The sequence below is a fragment of the Helianthus annuus genome, chromosome 3 (assembly GCF_002127325.2).
Source record: "Helianthus annuus cultivar XRQ/B chromosome 3, HanXRQr2.0-SUNRISE, whole genome shotgun sequence".
NCBI classification, from domain to species: Eukaryota; Viridiplantae; Streptophyta; class Magnoliopsida; order Asterales; family Asteraceae; genus Helianthus; species Helianthus annuus.
In genome coordinates this window covers 16,868,770-16,891,004 of record NC_035435.2, presented here as the reverse complement: position 1 = coordinate 16,891,004, position 22,235 = coordinate 16,868,770, and positions in this window count along the sequence as shown.

Genomic DNA, 22,235 nt, shown 5'->3' with positions numbered 1-22,235 from the left:
AGTTTATCTGTTGAGTGATTGTCTGATCGCCGAATGTAACAAGGATATCACAACCCTGTATTTGATCATGATCAATGCACTTATGTTCCTTGTAAATAAAACATGACGTAATATTGCATTCTCAGTATATGTGCTAGCAATATACAATTCAAACTCAACACGTAGACATTTAAACAAAATAAACCACATATCTCAATATATCTAATGTACATGGTACTTAAGTCTATTCTACTAGAAAGGGCCAAGTCCCATCTCTTTGGGTATCCTGATGTTGGATATCTATCTGATCTATATAATGCATAATCTTAGTTAGGTTACGTGTTCATATATGGCGACACATCGATTTCTTGTAGGTTGATAAAGCAAAACTAGACAACACCATCATCAAATCATAAGGGGACCCGGGGTGGTTCACTAGTGATGGGTTCTAGTGATGAGAGCACCCAATCAAATCATGCCATGTCAGCACCCAATATTCTAGTGATAGTGATAGAAATGTAGTGGGGGTGGTATCACTAGTGATGGGGATTCCAATATACAAGTATTAATGCACAATGTACAAGTCATACCCTATAAAACTCAAAAGTTTAACGCGTAATGGTGGTAACGCGTTAGATATATAACGCGTTTTGAATGTAGTGGCGGCGGTGTGCTTTTCGACCATCACGCGTGACCATCGCCCATAACGGGACCGCCCCGTCCCCTCTAAAGAACTTAACATTATATGAAGCTAATAAAAAATGCATGTGGCTAAGATTGATAATCAGTCACCTACAAGTGTGTGATTTTAGAACAAATCAAGTACAGCCAGACGATAATCTATGAAAATAATGGTGTTTAAATACCCAGATTAACAAAGCCTATATGTGACGGAACATAACACACCTCACTAAAGATTTCTAAATGTATGATATGTAGAATTAAGAAAAAAAAATGATGCTCATTAGACCAAGTCAAATAGTTGTTAGAGAAGATCAGACTCCATAAAATTAAAGATGTAATAGTTTAAGGAGGAGAATTATATATACTAAATATACTCTTTTTCGCTTAACTAAACTTTACTCACTAGATTTTTAGTAAAGTTTCTTTATGAGACATACTAATTGATCCTAATCCTGTAGTATCAATTTATTTTGGGTTATTGTTTTATCACCCCTAATTATTGGCTATTGGCCGCTGCCACCCTCAATTATCACTTTGACCCCCATCACTCTCAACTTAACACTTAGTGTGTTCTGTCACCACATCATTAACTAATCACTAACTTTTGATCATGTTACTATACTTTTGAGGTTGTCATAAGGATCTTAAGAAGGTTTTAGGGATCTTAGGACACCCCAAAAGTATAGTAACAAGATCAAAAGTTAATGATCAGTTATCAACATGGTGACAGAACACATTAAGTGTTAAGTTGGGGGTGGCGGGCGTCAAAGTGATAGTTGAGGGTAACAACAACCAATAACCAATAGTTAGAGGTGATAAAGTCCAATAACCCATTTATTTTTAGGCCTCAAAGTACCAATATAACATTATACTTGTTATAGTATAAAATGAGCGCTATTATATACGAAAATTTTTGTATATAATATATGAACATTAGAGATGTTTCTCGCTTTAGGACATTTAGAATAATCTTTATAGGTTCTTTCAAGGCATTTTAATTTTATATATAAATCGAGTACATTAGTTTTAAATTGAATATTAAATCACAATAATGCAACGTCTCTTTTAAATAATTTAACCAAACGTACACAAATCACTCATCATTTCTTTGAATAAACTTGCATGCTTAACAGGTTACAAATAAGCCAATATAACTATCATACACCAAACATTATTTTAAGTACAAAGCATGACATTTCGTTAACTTTTTTGTTTAAATATTCGTATACAATAAAAGTTACAATACAATATGAAATGGGCTTTTTATTGTTAGAGAATATTTTCAAGGTGGCATGCGCAAGAGAAAGATGTGTATGTGTGAGAATGAGAGAGAGGGGGGGGGGGGGGGTATATATGAAAGATGAGAGAGAGAGAATTAGAGAAAGAGATTTATGAGTAGAAACTAAGGCATGAGAAAACCTAAAGCAAGTTTTGCTGCCTCTTGAAATCATTTCAGTCACCACCTTCACTCTCTCATCCCAAGACAAACCTCTTCTTAAACCTCAACATCTCCCCATTCTTCTCTTGCAATCTCCTTCATCTCTGTCTCTCACTTCCTCTCTCTCTCTCTCTCTCTCTCTCTCTCTCTCCCTATTAAGCTTTCATCACATCAGAGCTAGCTTTACAGTTAAGTGTTCTTATACATATCCTTCATTTACGTTGGCACCATGCATGATTTGACTCTATTCAATTGTTATTCTGTATCGATATACACACACACACACATTGACACACACATATATATATATAATATGTGTGTGTGTCTGCCAAAGGTTCATTCATATTCATATATAAATATATAGTTTTGTTGCACTCATACACATTTCTTCTTTCGTTTTTTTCTTTCAAACCCTATTCTTGCCGACTTTTTCTCTAAAATTATCAAAATATAATAGATGTCATAAGAATCTTGGTTCATGTTATCGTATACAATTTTCTTCGTCTTTTCATGTTTGTAACGCTATTTTTTAAAACGTTTTCTTCACAAACTTGGAAAAACTCACTTTCGGAACACGAATTTCATATATCTTGATTTAATAATTAAGTTTTGTAATATCTTTTCTTCATAAATTATGATTAACTTGGAGATCCCACAAATCCAATTTTTAGTACACAAAAGGTTGCCTTTTGATCCACCTAAGATTTGTTCCCCCATAAATGTCTAAATGATGATACCTCATTTCTATTCTTTTATGCTACATTTCCATGTTGTTTTAGTGTTAACCTTTTATATAGTCATGTTATGAATAATCTAAGAATAGAAATATATTTTGTGATGATGAATATTTGGGAAGCAACCAAGAAAGCGATGTTGGTGAGGTTCAATCCGAAGACGGATTTACCAAGTTGTAAAATACGATCTCAGATTGAGCCGCGCCAATATCACTTTCCAAGCACTTGCTTTTTCATATTCTACATTGCTTGACCCTTGCATGGAGGGTACAAAAGTATATCATATCTTATATCTTAAAGTCTATATATGTATTTGTGGGGAATTTTAGACTTATTTATTTCAGATTTCAATATCTTTACACATGGTGCCAGAAGAAATAGTCAATTGTAATCATAAATTCCTGTTTTATTTATGTAGAAATTAGTCGAAGCATAATAACAGAAATGAAAGTGAGATTGAATGTATATGATATATATGAGTAATATCTTTTAGTTTTTAACCTTGTTCTATTAGCAAATAAATCTTTCAACTTTATCACATGTTAGTGCTTTATATCATATTTATGTATAAGTCTTGACTTTTTCAAAGACGTAGCATGTATAACTCTAAACTTAAGATGAATTTAAATTTTAGAAAGAGCAGTAGATAACAACATATTATGCAGTCATGCAAGTCATGAATTGTTAAGTGGTCTATATTTACTAGTTGTCTAAAGTAAATATACATAAACCCCTCAGCTATGACTTATTGACAATAGAAGCCCTCTTAATGTCCTACAACATGTAATAACCTATGAAATGATCAAGCTATGACTTATTGGCAACGGACCCCCCCCCCCCCCCCCCCCCGGCGGAACACCAATGGCTTTCTCCATACTCTTTCCCGCTTCTCTTCTCCACATTGGCCACCATGGGCGGATCTTAGTGGAGACGTGGCAGGGCCACGGCCCTGGCAAGTTTTTCGGTCGTAGTGCTAATTTTCCGCGTTTCGATCGAAATTTTGTATATATACTATGTACGGTCCTGGCAAGTTTTTCGGCCGTAGTGCTAATTTTAGTGTCCGTGTCTTTCGGCCCTGGCAGGTTCAACGGGCAATATCCGCCACTGTTGGCCACGACGTCAGCCACATACATGATACACCGACTGATGAAACCATTGGAGATGCTTTATCGACATTTAAATTGTAGAATGTACCGGTTTATGCATTTACCTATTATCTGGGTACATCAAGACTGTGGATTTTGATCTAGAGGCTTGTTTTGGTGTTTTATGTTTGGGTTGTTTGAATTTTCAGATATAGGTTTTTTACTTCTTAGAGTTGGTTTGATTAATATGTAATTTATCAAAGTAATATACAGGCTAAAAATAGCTATTATGGATTGTTACTCAAAATTAATGAATTTATGAATTATTACAATGTCACATAGAAATTGTTTGATCATTGTATATCTTGAAGATTAATGGGAGCAAATTTACTATCCTAGTTTTGTATGCCATTTATGTACTTACTGCTTGTAATTAATAATCTTAAAAACCAAACATTTTTGTTAGTCATCTAAAATTTTGATGCAAAGGATGTTGATGATGCCTATTATTTGAGTGGAAATGAGATTTTATGTTTGCCACAGAAGGCCTATATATAAATAGAACTTTTAGTAAATAAATGTAAATTTGCTATTTTAGTCACGCATTTGTCAAAGATGAAAACTAATTTTGGTTGATTTCAGTGATAGACGGGTCAAAGTTTTTGAGGGCCTAAAGTGAAGGTTAAAAGTAAGGCATTTTTGTAAGGCACTTTTGTAATTAAAAAAAAAAAAAAAAACAATTGTAGAAACTATCACACGTGATTCTGTAATTTTTATTATAACCGTATAATTTGTCATAAATTTATAAAACATGGCGTCTGAAGCAATTTTTGAAGTATAATTAAATTTATATCATAGACGCTTGTTGATATATTAATGAAATGAAATAGCGAAGAAAAGGAACTTATAGTGATAATAATTAAAATATACACTCCATGGCATGGCATCATAGTCTGTGGTCAGGGCAGATCTACACGTTTGTGGATGGGCGGCCGCACCCTTTGAAAAACAAAATTAGTGTTAATTTTTCGATAAAATCCCGATCGCACCCCTTGTAAATTTTCACCCAAACCCTTTGGAAATTTTCAACCGGCCCCTTAGAAAAAAAATCATGTTTTTATTTTATAAAAAATTGCAATAAAAATTATTTTTATAAAAATATAACATAAACATTGATTTTATAAAAAAAATATAACCTAATTTATAAGTTTGTAACCCACTCAATTTCATTAAACAATTTAGCTCAAGCCCACTTAACCCAACCCAACAAAATTTATAGTATAATAGAATAACTCAACCCAAACCGTCCCTTCCTATTCTGTTTCAGCCTTTCTCCCACGATCTCTTGTCTGCAATCCCCAGCTTTCCTCTGCCCAACGACGACAACAATAGTGTACCCCCAATTTCTCTCCGGAATTCGTCAATATCCGGCCACCAAACCTACCGGAATCCAAACAATACAAGGTACCTTCGTTTTTTAATGTTATATTGTTGTTTAATATTGTTTTTTAGAAGAAATAGAGTTATAGAGATAAAAAGTGAAATTGTATGTCTTTTGATGGTTTTTTTGTTGTTTTTAGACTTTAGTAGGATGATTTTTTTGTTTAGATGATTTTTTTGGTTGTTACAACTTACAAGATACAAGTAATCAATAATTATTAGGGCTTGAAAAGTAAAATTGAAAATTATAGAGTGATTCATATGTTTATTACTTTAGTGTTGTTTTATGAACTTATAAAGCGATTTATATGTGATAGTAACCATGAGTAGGGAAGTTATGGCACGATTTCTCAAGAGAAAATTGGTTGTTTGATGTTCTTTTGTGTTGTTTTATGAACTTTAGTGTTGTTGGATGTTCTTTTGTGTTGTTTTATGAACTTTAGTGTTGTCTGATGTTCTTTTGTTTTACAAGACCTGACCCGAACCAACTCGATCCGACCTGATATGAACCTAATTTTTTTTATATACCTAGGGGCCTAAAATCTTTAAAAATATTCTGCACCCCCATGAAGAAAATCCTGGGTCCGCCACTGCTAGTGGCTACGGCTGTTCATTTTTATCCGAAACCCGACCTGATGTTAAAGCCACCCGAACGAGAGAACACTTGAAAAACCCATACCCGACCAAGCCGAACCTTAAATGGGTCGGTTAGCGGCTCACTTTTTCCCAGCCAAAAACCCAAATAACCCGACTCGAGATCCAAAACCCGGAAAAAAACCCAAACATTTAATGTCTTTTTTTATAGATGTGTTTCATTTTAAAGTTCTTGGTATCTGAAATATTATGTTTAAAGACATTTGAATATTATCATCATCATATTTTCAAATATTGTTTTAATTTTGATGATGCTTTTTAAGTAGAATAATGAATTATTATTTACTTTTTAAGTAGAATGATGAATTATTATATACTATAATTTGTATCATAGTTGGTCAATGCTATGTTGTACTGCTTGCTTAAATGGAGGTGAAGGTGTTTGTTAGTGTTAACAGAACTCCAACGACGATGACGACGAGGATTCTGATCTAGGGGTTTTTGCGACTTTTCAAGAAGGCTCGATGAGGGCCAGGAAGCGTAGGTGGTTCTTGGTGAATTGTGGCTGGTTTTTGGAGACCTAGTTGCCACCTTAGTCGGGACGTTAGGGTTTCGGTGAAGTCTGACGGGTTTTACATAAAGAGTTTCGTGGTATTTGTAAATTCTATTTGCTTATCTGTCCTATGACTTTATTTAAGTACTATGTTGTGTTTTTGATCAGTTTGATGCTTAATTTTGAGACGGATGAGATGGTTTCTGTGAACATTTTTGTTTTATGGGTTGATTTTGAAAATAGTTTGATGGTTAGAGAAATTGGGGGTCAGTTTTAGGGATTTGTATTAAGTTTTGGAGATTTGACCAAAATTTGGAATTTTTGTAATCCGAGTTTAGGGATTTTGACTTTTGTTTTAATAATTACTTGAGTTTGAAATTAACTATATATGGGGATTTATATCAATTTTAGGTTTTTTGGCAAAGTTTGGGGCTTTATATACTTATTTTAGGGATATATATTGATTTTAGGGTTTCATGGCAACTTTTTGGGATTTGTAGTAAAATATGACGATTATATACTTTGTTAGGGATTTGGAATTATGCTTTAGTAAGTAGTTGAATTAGCTATATGCTTTGAGAAATTAGGGTAAACTCTTAGGGATTTATACCATATTTAAGGTTTTGTAGAAATTTTTGTTGATTTATATTTTGAACAAATGATGGAACCATAGTTTTGTTTAATTTGGTTAATGCAGAGGATTGTGCTAGCTTTATAAACACCTTTAAGGTTGTTTTATTGGTTCATGATTTGTGATTTTAGTATCATGTACAAGTTTTACTTACGTGGTGTTACAATTTCATCTTAGCTACCGGCAATCGCACTTAAACACCTGCATGTAGTAATGCATTTATAATTTAAATTTTGACTACCTTATACTATAGGGTAACAATCATCTGAAGTCCTTCAACGTACTGTAACACCCCGTGTTATGAAAGTCAAAGTCAAAGTCAAGATTGAAGTCAAAGGAAGAAAAGATTGCTAATTGCGATCTGTCACTCCTTGCTTAATTACTAATTTGACTTCTTTGACTTGTAATCGAATCTTTTATTTTAATCGCTTTAGTTGTATTATGTGGTGTATCTATTAATAATCGAGGTTTAATCGATATTTATCACATGTTTTATCGCTTATTCGCTTTATCGTTAATCGCATCGCAGCGCAACTGCATTCACGCCTTGATTGGTAGATTCTGAATATTGTTTTACGTGTGTGTGTGCTACTTATGTGTTACTTGTGCATGTTTACTTTTTGTTTGTGGTAATTAATCGAAATGCAATCGCAATTCTATCGCAATCGAATCGCAAAAGCTAAACGCAAGATAATTATAATGATTGTATGTTAGATATAGTATCTGTGTGGTTATTATTTCGCATCGCGTAATCGAACCTCGCTTGAACGCATCGCAACGCTCAGCACGCAAAACGAAACGACGAAACACAACTCGTCGGAGCCACTCGATCGAGTGACCACTCGATCGAATGGCCATCCGATCAGAGTGTCGTCCAATCGGTGACCTCCTATTCGACGCATGCCCCTCCTTTCCCTGTTTGGCAACCTATAAATACCCCTCTGTCACATCACAAGTGATGTGATAGCTCCATAACTCGACCAGCAGCGTTCCAGACCTTCTTTCCCTCGATTTCTCATGATTCTTGTAAGTTTTCAACCTAAATCTTGTACTTCTATGATCTACACACACTTCTTCATCAGTTTCACCTTTGAATCATAACTTTTAACCGTGAAATCGACGGATTTGAGGTTTTCTAGGATGATGTCATCATGGAGTTCTTATGAACTTCAAGCTTTGACCTCATCCCACCAAGAATAACTCAGATCTGAAGGATTTTGACATGATTTCACAACGTTTTCGCATAGATCTAAACAATTTCAGTGATAAAAGGATTGAAAGAAGCTTTTCCAACTTTCTTTCAACACTTTTACACTCAATGCACTCAAAACCGATAGAATCGGAGCTCACTCGGATCTTCTACTCATTTCTTAGTAAAACATCGTCTGAGATCTGGTTTCTGTCAAGAGAGACAACCGATTTCGGACTGAACACGAACAACCGTCACGAACAGTTGGCTGAACGGACTAGGGTGGTTCCTGTTCGATCGGACGACTTGGGACTTGACAAGGTTCCGTTGTTTTGTACGTTATCATACCGTCTCGATCAAACTGCAAGACTTTCAAAAATAATCAAGTTCAAGATGATTGGGTTCATTGGGACGGATTGTCGTCCGATCGGATTGCCATCCGATTAGATAATGGCAATCCGATCGAACTACTATCCGATCCGGTTGCACTTGGTTCCACATTTAAACTCTTGTTTCTAATTTTTAAGGATTTAAACGTCGAACGGATTGCCATCCGATTGGATAGCCATCCGATGGAACGACCATCCGATCAGTGACTTTTGGAACTTCGACACTTTATTATTTTCATAGTTTTCAAAGAACATCAGTTTCTAGCGGATTGTTATCCGATCGAGTGACAATCCTGCTGTGAACTTGTTCTCACTAAGTATCTTGCCAATCGGATCGCTATCCGATCGAACGACCGACCTGAAGGGTAGAGATACTTCTCTGTTTTCAAAATGCTACAACGAAAACTTCAAAGCCATCATACACAAACACATCCTTACCAAACGAATGTCAATCCAATCGAATGGCCATCCGATCGGATTGACATCCGATCGAGTGACCATCCGATCGGATTGCCATCTGATCGGATTACCATTCAACACTTGGTCACTTTGCACCGTTTATCGCGCCGTTCTTCGCTTATGCTATTGTTAACTGTTCAGGCTAATCGCTCAGCGCTCCCTTCAATCTAAGACAATGTTTATTAACTTAAACGCTATCTGTGAGTGTACTCAAACCCTTTTTGCTTTACGCACTTTTGGGTGTTACATACGTTACTTATTCTAAATCACAATCGACACACAACGCAAACACTATTTATATGGTAACCGTTATTGCATGCTACATGTTATCCGATGAATGCTTGTATGTTATGTTAACATAGTGATTGTCGCCTGACACCTTAGCAACGATAGTACTATAGTTTGGACTCAGCACCTGTCGTGGACAGGGGTTGTTAAGGGCTTTACTTCACGTGTCCCAGTGGGGATATGTGTCGCACATTCTACAACTCGCAGTCACGTCTGTGTATATTTCTCATTCGATAACCTACTAGCCTTCACTTTGTTACATGTTACATGCTAGTTATGCGTAAACTATTTCGAACTCTACTATAGTATCAAACTTCTATGCTCACCTTTACAGTATGTGTATTGACATTTATTTTAACGTATGTGACAGGTGCTTAGGAAGCTTGCTTGCTATTTGATGGAATCGAGTTAGGATGGAGTCTAGAAACAAACAAAAACAATTTTATTTATTTTGAATCTGAGTTGTCGGAACATGTTACTTGTCTTTGAGATCTCTATATATGTAATAATTAGTTTACTTGATGGGTTATGGTATGGGACATAATATTAACTATCCAGTAATTTAGTTGTTATGGATTTCTCCTGGACAATCTGTTTCGCTCAGTGTCGCGCCCCGATATTTCCGTCATCGGTTGGGGTGTGACAGATTGGTATCAGAGCCATAACTATTGGGAATTAGGCATGACTCGACCTAGTCCGGGTCGATGTCTTAGTAACGACCTAGTCCGGGTCGATGTCTTAGTAACGACCTAGTCTATAGTCTAGGTACCAATGGACCGACTTATGCGTACCCTGTAGGGGTTTGGTTCAAGCTTACTTGCTATTCTCGCTCGCACCCATGCTATACTATCACACTGCCTTTCCTAAGGAAGTCGCACTGCACTATTTCGAAAATGAACGAGTGATTTGGATCGAGATTAGGTGTGAAAACCCTAAACTCTCGATTAAAATCGCTTGTTCGACCCATATTTCTACTACAAACAAGAGAATTTGCGTTGAATCAGGAGTGAAATCCGTACTTCGACGTAAATATCTCTCAGTCTCGTGATTCTATCACACGAACAGGAATGAAGTCTCTAATTTAGGGGTGAAACTCGAACCTTGGTAACTCGTTCCGTTCTCTATTTTGGTTTTACAAAACTCTTACCAAAGTCTCAATGGAATCCAACGAATCGAGTTGCGTTAGTAACCGAAAGGATGAGTGCCATTCACCGTGTGTCGGTGATAGAGCACAGTCTATTAGGCCAAAACGTATACTTAAAGTCTTTGAGATTAGTCGAATCACTTTGGCTAGTCAACGTCTTTCAAGCCTAAGACAATCTATCTTCGATTTCAAGCTCGCAATCGCTGATTTTATGTGTTTCGATTCTGAGCCCGCAACTGCTGACTCTGATATTTGTCGTTTTTATGTGAACTCTTATGTGTTTTATGTGGTTTTGTTTATTTGTTAGCGTGTTGAGATACTGATGGTTTCAATTTAACGCTTCTTGCTCCGCCTATCGCACACAACACACAACACACTACACAACGCTAACAAATCGCTGCTACTTGTGGATGATCGCATGCTATGTTACTCGCTTATGCCATACTACTCGCTATGCTATGTACTCGCTAATCGCAATCGCTATTCTCAAACTCGCGGACTTTGAATGATAGGTGAATACGTGCAATATAGGTAGGTAAATACGTGCAATATATACAGTGTGATTTCTGTGTGCCCTATGTGCTTTCGTGCCTTTATGCTTCTGTGATTCCTTGCTTTTGTGATTATGTGTTTATGTGGTTATGCGTGTTCCTGAGCTTTATGTAGTAGTAGTAGTGCGGGTGAGGTGAGAATCGATTATATAGTATTTGAGTCCTATGGCGATGTCTGTTGCAGACAATGTCGTCATTTGGATCATTCCACTCCTGAACTGCTCGTCGCAATCATGAAGACAAACGCATTGCTGCTCTCGTCGCTAAGCAAATGGCGAAAGTTATCCCACAAATCTTCAGCAAGTTGAATGAAAATGGTAGCAAGTCCTCTGAAGAGTCCAGGACAGATTCTCCTAAATCTTATTTTAGCTTCAAGCCGTTCAAAGCCTGCGGCCCGGAGGAATTTAACGGCGAAGATGGCCCTACGGCCATGTTTCAATGGTTTGATTCAATCGAAGTCACCCTGCGCCAGAGCAACTGTCCGGAAAACCTTCGCACTGTTAACGTCACCGGCGTCTTCCAATCCCGCGCTCTAGATTGGTGGATGGCCGAGAGAAACAAATGAGGGAATGATGCAGCTTACGGGCTGACGTGGGATGAGTTGAAGGACATCAAGATGCGAGACTTCTGCCCTCCCCACGAGCTTCAAAAGTTGGAGGACGAGTTCTGGCATATCAAGCAAAAGGATGGCGACAACGCTGGTTTAACTGCTCGCTTTAAGCAGTTGATTATAATCTATCCAGGTCAACTCTCTACGCCCGAAATCACCATCAAGAAGTATATCCGTGCTCTTCCGGATTGCGTGGCTGATTTCATTCAAGCTGCAAAGACGACAACAATTGAGGAAACCTTCTTACTCGCTGCTGAGATAAACGACAAGCGAGTCAAGGCTGGTTACTGGGATAAAGCCTCCAAGAGTCTGCACCAAGTTACCGCTGCTCCTACCGCTGAAACCGCCGCTGCTGCACCACAGTCATCAAAGTCCTCTCGTCGCAAGAGGAAGAACGACAACAACAACAGTAGCAAAAATTGCGCTGTCACCACTGCCGCTCCTCTTCAAGCTATCCCAGCTCCACCGTAGCCTCAACACCGCCAAATAGTGGCACCGGTTACCCATGCACCGCCGGCAAAGCGTGCACACACTGGTCCTTATCCGGCTTGCCCTACTTGTACCTACCATAATCCTGTGGGAATCTGATGTGTGCAAAATGCAACATATAAATTACATCAAATGTGGCATAAAACTAACCCCTTTTTAGTACTAATGTTGTAAAAAGTGTATTTTTGTCTTCCTTTTGTATTTTCAGGATTAAATGAGCTCAAATGAACAAAAGAAGCAAAAAGACAGCTAAATCTAGCATAAATACAAGAAAAGGAACAAACGTGGCATGCCTGACCCCCCAACAGCATCTTCCCAAGCAAAAACAAGTAAACAGAAGACTGAACACGCCCCGTGCTCAATGAGCACGGGGGCGTGCCCAAGTGTCAGCAGAAAAGACAAAGTTGTTGAAGCTTCTATCACCCACCACGGGGGCGTGCCCATCGGACACGGGGCCGTGGTCAACTCTAAGATTCGCAGAATCTGAGGAAATCTTGATAGTACAGATACGCTTATGCACACGGAGTCGTGCCCAACGGACACGGGGGCGTGGTCAACTAATGCAAACAAACTGCAATTAATGAAGAAAGAGAAGAGGGATGGACACGGGGCCGTGCCCAATGGACACGGGGCCATGCCCGAGCTTCTGTTCAGGCTATAAATAGGGGTGCTTGGCTCACTTGCAAATCATCCCTTGGCACACCACCTCTCTCACACTTCACCCACCACCCACCACCATCACAACACCATCATCCATCGTCCATCGTAGAGTGTGTGAGTCGTCTCGGGATCCAAGATTGATCGTAAGAGTTCTTGACAATCAAAGGCCATGTTTGCCTAAGTTTCTTACATCACTTGGTGAAGACAAGCATTTAGTGTAATACTTTTTATTTTTAATCTTTTCGCACTTTTTATTTGGTTATGTATTAATGACTTTAATAACTAGTTTTATATGTTGAAGGTGATTCTTCCTTATCATTTGTCCGTGATGTCTTGGCATTATTTTACTGTCTATATAAAATAAAAGATTTTCACCATTCATATCCCCACGGTCTATATGGAGATATGTTGGCTACCTGGTCGGGGGTTAAGGGAATGGTTTGGTAAGAGTCTTGCCATTGTTTAGTGTATAGATCCTGCAAAGGACTTGGGTCAAATTTAGTAGGACCTCCTTTAATACCCAATGGTATTGGATGGCGGGGGTCCAAACTATTTGATCCCCTCATATATAAACTACTATTAAAACTTTAACCCGGCTACTTAGGACTGTATCCCTGCTGACTCAGACTACTTAGCCGAGGGTAACGTCGCCGCCAAAGCCATTAGTTCCATTAGTTCACGCCCGTCCTCTGTGGCACGGTGTGAGGCTTGTCAGACCTAAATAGTGCTATCTAACTAATGACCCGCTCGCCATTGGCCCGACGATTAAGTCGATGTAAAAGGAGGGACTTCGTGATAGAGTTTTGGTCTAGTGAAATTTAAACTGTCCAAGAGGACGAGGAATTACATTCCTTAACCCGTACTGTCCTACCCAAGAAGGACGAGGAATCCATATTCCTTAATCCATTCCCAACCCACCGGGAATTACCATGCTTTGTAGAAAGTGTGAACTCACCTTAGGTTAGCTCGGCAGATAAACGAAAGGTCAAACGAGCTGCTAGGGGTCAACCACGTCCTAACATGGTTACCATACAAGTCAGGTCTAGGTTCAAGTAGTGCACGTATGTTTACACATAAGCTAACAGGTTATATCAGGTATTGATCATGGCAAACACGTAGAATCACGTTAACAGTCAAGTACACACATAATGCCCGAATTGTGCGACTCAGATGATTGGGTCGTTGAGCTTGTGCGAGCCCAATCATCTTGTGCGATTTAATATTAAAGCCCAATGACAACCCGCCCAACCTATTGTGCGATTAGCATAACTTGTGCGATCCACAATGGGTTGTGCGATTCAATCCAAACCCGGCCCAAAAACATAAGTAATCCAATATTCACCCGACCCAAACAATAAGAGAAATCAACTTGTGCGATTTAGGTGAACTTGTGCGACTCAAAAGGTTCTTGTGCGATGGAGTTGGGTCATTCGGTCCAATAATATGTAAGTCCAAACACTGTGTAAGGCCCAAGACTTGTGCGATCCACAAATCTTGTGTGATCATGCATAACCTAGTTGTACTGTGTGCATTGTTTAATTGAACTAGATCTTGTGCGATTAATCCCTTACATGAAACAGGTTTCGTGTGGTTCATGCAAGCTTGTGCGAATCATGTTTCGTGCGACTTGTGCGATTGGTCATCTAATTCCCTAGAATCATGCAATCAGTTATGCCAATTCCATTTAATTTGCAAGATCAATTTAACAGTTTCCACCTTGGTGTTAATCGATCAAATCAAGGGTTTTACAGTTAATTCTTTTGAACACAACTCAACACTTAATCATAAGCATAATCAAATCAACCAGTTTAACTTTCTTAACCTCATGTGAACATCATCAGTGATTAAATCATGTTCTAACCACTAATCACAAAACATTCACCCATATCATAATCATCAACCGATTCGGTTCTGTTAACAATCATCACAACCCTATCATGCAGTTTTATTAAATCATATAACATCACCACACCAAGATCATACCAAAGATCACATTTAAGCATATACACATTCCGGATCCTATGATCAAACCTCCTAGCATGGACAATCCTAGTTATCACATACAACCATAGCAGGACTGAAATACGATTATACAATGATAGAAAACTAACCGATAGAAAGGTAGAATGGGATGATTTCGAGCAAGGAGGTCTTCGAGAGGAAGGGGCTGCCGTCGACTTCGAGAGAGAGGGAGGAGAAAACTAGGGTTTGGTGTGTTTAGAGTGTTTAGCAAACAATGAGGAAACAAAACCTCATAAGGGTTATGTCCTAGTTTAAATAGGTGGGTGGCCGAACCCATCATGGGCTGCCCATTTATTTTGAGTTCAAGAGGAAGTGGGCCGAGAGTTGTGTGAACCAAAGCCCAACGGCTTGTGCGATCAGGTTGTGTTGTGCGATCCGAGTCATATATATATATACATACATACATTCACATAATACAATCATAACATTTTATTTAATCGATGCATCACATAATCACATAACGTTCAAAACATGTTACATCAAAACATACAAAGGAGTTCTAAAACACGAGTTGTCACATTATCCCAAGTTGAAAGAAATTTCGTCCCGAAATTTAGCACGTACTCAGTGAGGAAGCTAGTTAGGTTGTATGGTTTCCTGGTTTTCCTGGGGTGTCACATCCTTCCCCCATTAGTTTGGAATTTCGTCCCGAAATTCCGAAGTAGCTTCGGCCTCAGTAGTGGTTTTGCTTTTCTTGAATAACTGGGGATACCTGGGCCACGACGGGAGTTCCAACGAACTCGAATAAGAGGTATTCTGGTGCGCTTGAGAATCTTAACATCTCGGTCAGTAATCTCTACTGGTTCCTCGACGAATCGCAGCTTATTGTCGATGGTGAGTTCCTTCAAGGGAACTATGAGGTCTCATCTGATAGACACTTCTTCAGATTCGACACGTGGAAAACATTGTGAACTCCACTAAGTTCTACTGGTAGGTTTAGTTTGTATGCCACTTTGCCTATTTTCTCTATGATTTCGAAAGGTCCAACGTATCGCGGGTTAAGTTTGCCTCGTTTGCCAAAACGAACCACACCTTTCCAAGGTGAGACTTTGAGTAGCACTCGATCCCCAACCTGGAACTCGAGTGGTTTCCTGCGTTTATCAGCGTAGCTATTCTGATGGTCACGAGCTGCCGCCATTCGTTGTTGTATTTGAGCAATCCTTTCTGTTGTGTCTACCACAAGTTCTGGGCCAGTGATCTGGCCCAACTTCTGCCCAGCAAAGAGGTGATCGGCATTTACGTCCGTACAATGCCCCAAACGGAGTGGCCTGGATACTAGTGTGGTAACTGTTATTATACGAGAACTCCACTAACGGGAGATGTTTTTCCCAGCCGTTACCAAAGTCGATTACACATGCCCTAAGCATGTCTTCAAGGGTTTGGATGGTGCGTTCCGACTGCCCATCCGTTTGCGGATGGTAAGCGGTGCTCATGTCTAAACGTGAGCCAAAAGATTTGTGCATAACTTGCCACAACTCAGAAGTAAAACGTGCATCACGATCAGAAATAATGGAGGTTGGCACCCTGTGCCTCGAAACCACTTCCTTTAAATAAACGTCTGCTAAAGTAGAAAACTTGTCTGTTTCTTTGATAGTCAAAAAGTGTGCAGACTTAGTCAATCGATCTACTATCACCCAAATAGTGTCATTTTCGCGTTGAGTTCTAGGCAAGCCAGTAACGAAATCCATGGAAATTTGTTCCCATTTCCATGTCGGTATCTCTGGTTGTTTAAGTAGGCCTGATGGTTTCTGATATTCACTCTTGACTCTCGCACAAGTCATACATTTACTGACGTAAGTTGCTATGTTGGCTTTCATGCTAGGCCACCAATACGTAGTCTTCAAGTCGTGGTACATCTTATCCGAACCAGGATGTACTGAGTAACGAGACTTGTGCGCTTCATCCATCACAAGCTCGCGTAAGTTTCCATAAAGTGGGACCCAGATACGCCCTGTTACGTAGTAAGCACCGTCTTCCTTTTGTCCTAACAGTTTCCTCGATCCTCGCAAGGACTCAGCCCTGACGTTCTCTGCTTTCAATGCTTCAACCTGAGCATCTCGTATCTGAGTAGGAAGACTAGATTGGATGGTATGTTGTAACGCTCGCACGCGCTTAGGTGTAGTATCCTTTCGGCTGAGGGCGTCAGCCACAACATTGGCTTTGCCCGGATGGTACTTGATCGCGCATTCGTAATCATTCAAGAGCTCGACCCATCGACGTTGTCGCATGTTTAACTCCTTTTGCTTGAAGATATGCTCGAGACTCCTGTGATCGGTGTAAATGGTGCACTTGGTAACGTACAGGTAATTTCTCCATATCTTAAGCGCAAAAACCACTGCTCCCAACTCTAAGTCATGAGTAGTGTAGTTCCTTTCGTGAACTTTAAGTTGGTGTGATGCGTAAGCAATGACCTTGTCACGTTGCATCAGCACACAACCAAGTCCTTGGATGGAAGCGTCGCAAAATACCACAAAATCATCTGTGCCTTCAGGCAATGAGAGGATAGGTGCGCTACAGAGTCTATCCTTTAAGTGCTGAAATGCAGATTCTTGTGCATCACCCCAACGATAGGCGACGCCCTTCTAAGTTAATGAAGTGAGAGGTTGCGCAATCTTGGATAAATCCTTGATAAACCTTCTGTAGTAACCTGCCAAACCCAAGAATTGACAGATTTCCGTTGGTGTACGAGGTGCAGACCAATTCTTGATCGAGTCTACCTTAGACGGATCAACATGAATCCCATCCTTGTTTACCACATGGCCTAGAAAATGGACTTCACGAAGCCAGAAGTCACATTTCGAAAACTTGGCATAAAGCTGCTCTGCTCGGAGAAGTTCCAAAATAAGTCGTAGGTGTTGCTCGTGTTCCTCCTGACTCTTGGAATATATCAGGATGTCGTCGATAAAGACAATAACGAACTTGTCTAGGTAAGGTTTGCACACACAGTTCATAAGGTTCATGAAGACCGCATGTGCGTTCGTCAACCCGAAAGGCATGACCAGAAACTCGTAGTGCCCGTAACAAGTTCTAAATGCTGTTTTGGAGACGTCCTCATCTCGGACTCTCAGTTGGTGATATCCCGATCTCATATCAATCTTTGAGTAGAAGCTCGACCCTTGCAGCTGGTCGAACAGGTCATCTATACGAGGAAGAGGGTAGCGATTCTTCACGGTCACCTTGTTGAGTTCACGGTAGTCAATACACATTCTGAACGTACCGTCTTTCTTCTTCACAAACAAAACTGGAGCTCCCCAGGGCGAAGAGCTAGGACGAATGAAACCCTTATCCAAGAGTTCTTGTAGTTGCGTAGATAGTTCTTTCAATTCTGATGGGGCTAAGCGATACGGTGTATGTGCTATTGGTGCTGCTCCAGGAGCTAGCTCGATTTGAAACTCGACCTGACGATGAGGCGGAAGACCAGGTAATTCCTCAGGGAATACCTCAGGGAAGTCGCGTACAATAGGAATATCTTCCATTCTCTTCTCTTTTGATGAAGTGTCAGTCACAAGGGCTAGAATAGCGGTGTGGCCCTTACGCAAACACTTCTGGGCCTTAAGGAAAGAGATGATGCTCACGATAGCACCACTCATGTCGCCACGAATCACTAGAGGTTCTTCTCCAGAACGAGGGATGCGGACAATCTTCTCGTTGCAAAGGATTTCCGCTTGATGATGGGATAACCAATCCATCCCAATAACAACGTCGAAACTACCCAGAACAATAGGAATGAGGTCGATAGAGAAGGTCTCACCCACTAAAGTGAGGTTACATCCCTTAATTATGTGTGTGGCTTCAAGACTGTTACCGTTTGCTAGTTCTACAGTGTGCTTGGTGTTTAAGGAAATTGGGGCCCGTTTAAGCATCTGACTAACTTTTAAGGACACATAACTAGTATCGACACCCGAATCAAATAAGACGGAAACATAGAAGTCATCTAGTAGGAACTTACCCGTCACGACGTTGGGATCGTTCCTTGCATCTCCTTGACCAATCACGAAGGCACATCCCCTGGCGCCATTGTCGTTGTTGTTACCCCCGTTGTTTCCATTCCCTTGATTGTTATTCTGATTCTGGTTCAGTCGGGGACAGTCTCTCTTGAAGTGGCCTTCAGCACCACACTGAAAGCATCCTTTGTTGTTACCTTGCTGTTGCTGCTGCTAGCGTTGATTTGATGGGGCTTGTTGTTGCTGACGATTCCGATTCGCAGGGCGTAAACTCCTGCAATCCTTTGCGGCATGGCCTGGCTTGTTGCACCGATGACAGTTACTCCTAGTGCATGGCCCGCCGTGGTGTAGGTTACAGCGATTGAATTTGCGGTGGATTCCCCTGTACCCACCTTGACTTTGGTTACCAGATGATTGACTAGGGCTCTTGTAGTCATCAGTCCTTCGTTGCTGAGACTGAGACTGAACTGAAGTTGAACCCTTGCTTGAGACTCCATCCCATTTGTGCTTGCTGTCACTGGGGGCATCAGAGGTAGTAGTAGTACCAATACGCTTAGGCAGCCTGTTCTACTCGACTGCCTGATCAGTAAGGCGATGAGCCAAATGGACCACTTGTTGGATAGTGGCGAGGTTAGCTGAAGTCACATGGCTTTGAATTTCTAGCACTAAACCCTTGAGGTATAACTCGATACGCTTGATAGGAGGGTCCACCATAGTAGGACACAACATGGCTAACTTATTTGATCGCTTCGTACGCCTCGATCTCTGACCCTGTCATCTTCAGGTTGTAAAATTCTACCTCGAGCTTGTGAATGTCGTCACGGCTACAATACTCTTCCTTGATCAAATCTTTGAAGTCGTTCCATGGGGTGGCATTAGCAGCAACCACTCCCAGCATTTGAACCTGAGTGTTCCACCACGTGAGCGCTACACCTTCGAGAGTACCAGTAGCATACTTCACCTTACGAGCTTCAGGGCATTCACACATCTCGAAAACATATTCGAGCTTCTCGAACCAGTGGAGGAGGCCTACAGCTCCTTCAGTACCACTGAAGGTACTAGGTCGACAGTCCATGAAGGTTTTGAAAGTGCACACAGGGGGTTGTGCAGGTTGACCTATCGCGAGATTAAGAAAGGACAAAGTTTAAAACAAGGGTTGGTTCATGAGAGTAGGACCTAGAGATCCTAAAGTGAATTGAAATGGCAGGGTATACCTCCTGCCTGAGCGGCTGCAAGTGCCGCAGCAACTTGTTCATTGATCAAAGCCGTCAGCTGGGCTTGAGTTAGGTTGATACGTCCACTCATGATCTTCACAATAAAGAGAGCATGGGTGAGAAAAGTGTCGTGACAATACGTAAGTGTGGAGTGACAGAAGAGAGTAAGCACACAATGAGTGTCTAACAATAGTTGCTACGTTAACCAAAGCATACTATGAACAATGCACTATGAATCTAACAAGTAAGTAATATAAACATAAACCATATCACCTAGAATGTTGAGTCTTGTACGTGGAGCGAAGCGTCGTTGTGGATCGTTGAGCACTATACAGGTTATAGTCTGGTTTTATCAAAAAGCTTTTCCCCTTTTTAAAACCAAGTTCGCTATAACCAATGGCTCTGATACCAATCTGTCACACTCCCAAAATCCACACGCGGAGTATCACCGCATGGAGGCGTGACATGACCAGGATCAAGCCACCAATCATATTGAACCATATAGTAAAGTAATTAAAAGTTCAACCACACAATATAATTGGTGTCCAAAAACAGATTAATAAGTCTAAGTTATCAGCGGAAGCAATTAGTTCAAAACCCAAATCATAAATTATAGTGTTTAAGTTCATCATGAACACTCAATGTCCATGCTCCACGACTTTTCCCCATGCAAGCTCCTGCTAAACCTAGTGACCTGCAAAGCATGTAGTAACGAGTCAACAACAAAGTTGAGCGAGTTCACAGTTGGGTGTTTGATTAAGTTATTCCAAAAACGTAGTTTCCTTTAACTGGCATCCTTGCCGTGGGGGTTACCCCATAGTTGAAAACGTGATTTGTTTAATCTCATATACTCTGGCACTCCATCCGTGGGGGCTACCAGATGTTTACACTACTAGACTCGTTACCATATCGACCACTGACTTTAGTCATGTTTATGTGCCCTTAGCGTCAATGTCTATCATCATTGACGTGCCCAGATCCATTAGTTCACGCACGTCCTCTGTGGCACGGTGTGAGGCTTGTCAGACCTAAATAGTGCTATCTAACTAATGACCCGGTAGCCATTGGCCCGACGATTAAGTCGATATAAAAGGAGGGACTTCGTGATAGAGTTTTGGTCTAGTGAAATTTAAACTGTCCAAGAGGACGAGGAATTACATTCCTTAACCCGTACTGTCCTACCCAAGAAGGACGAGGAATCCATATTCCTTAACCCATTCCCAACCCACTGGGAATTACCATGCTTTGTAGAAAGTGTGAACTCACCTTAGGTTAGCTCGGCAGATAAACGAAAGGTCAAACGAGCTGCTAGGGGTCAACCACGTCCTAACATGGTTACCATACAAGTCAGGTCTAGGTTCAAGTAGTGCACGTATGTTTACACATAAGCTAACAGGTTATATCAGGTATTGATCATGGCAAACACGTAGAATCACATTAACAGTCAAGTACACACATAATGCCCGAATTGTGCGACTCAGATGATTGGGTCGTTGAGCTTGTGCGAGCCCAATCATCTTGTGCGATTTAATATTAAAGCCCAATGACAACCCGCCCAACCTATTGTGCGGTCAGCATAACTTGTGCGATCCACAATGGGTTGTGCGATTCGATCCAAACCCGGCCCAAAAACATAAGTAATCCAATATTCACCCGACCCAAACAATAAGAGAAATCAACTTGTGCGATTCAGGTGAACTTGTGCGACTCAAAAGGTTCTTGTGCGATGGAGTTGGGCCATTCGGTCCAATAATATGTTAAGTCCAAACACTGTGTAAGGCCCAACTTGTGCGATCGACACTGTCTTGTGCGATCCACAAATCTTGTGCGATCATGCATAACCTAGTTGTACTGTGTGCTTTGTTTAATTGAACTCTATCTTGTGCGATTAATCCCTTACACGAAACAGGTTTCGTGTGGTTCATGCAAGCTTGTGCGAATCATGTTTCGTGTGACTTGTGCGATTGATCATCTAATTCCCTAGAATCATGCAATCAGTTATGCTAATTCCATTTAATTTGCAAGATCAGTTTAACAGTTTCTACCTTGGTGTTAATCGATCAAATCAAGGGTTTTACAGTTAACTCTTTTGAACACAACTCAACACTTAATCATAAGCATAATCAAATCAACCGGTT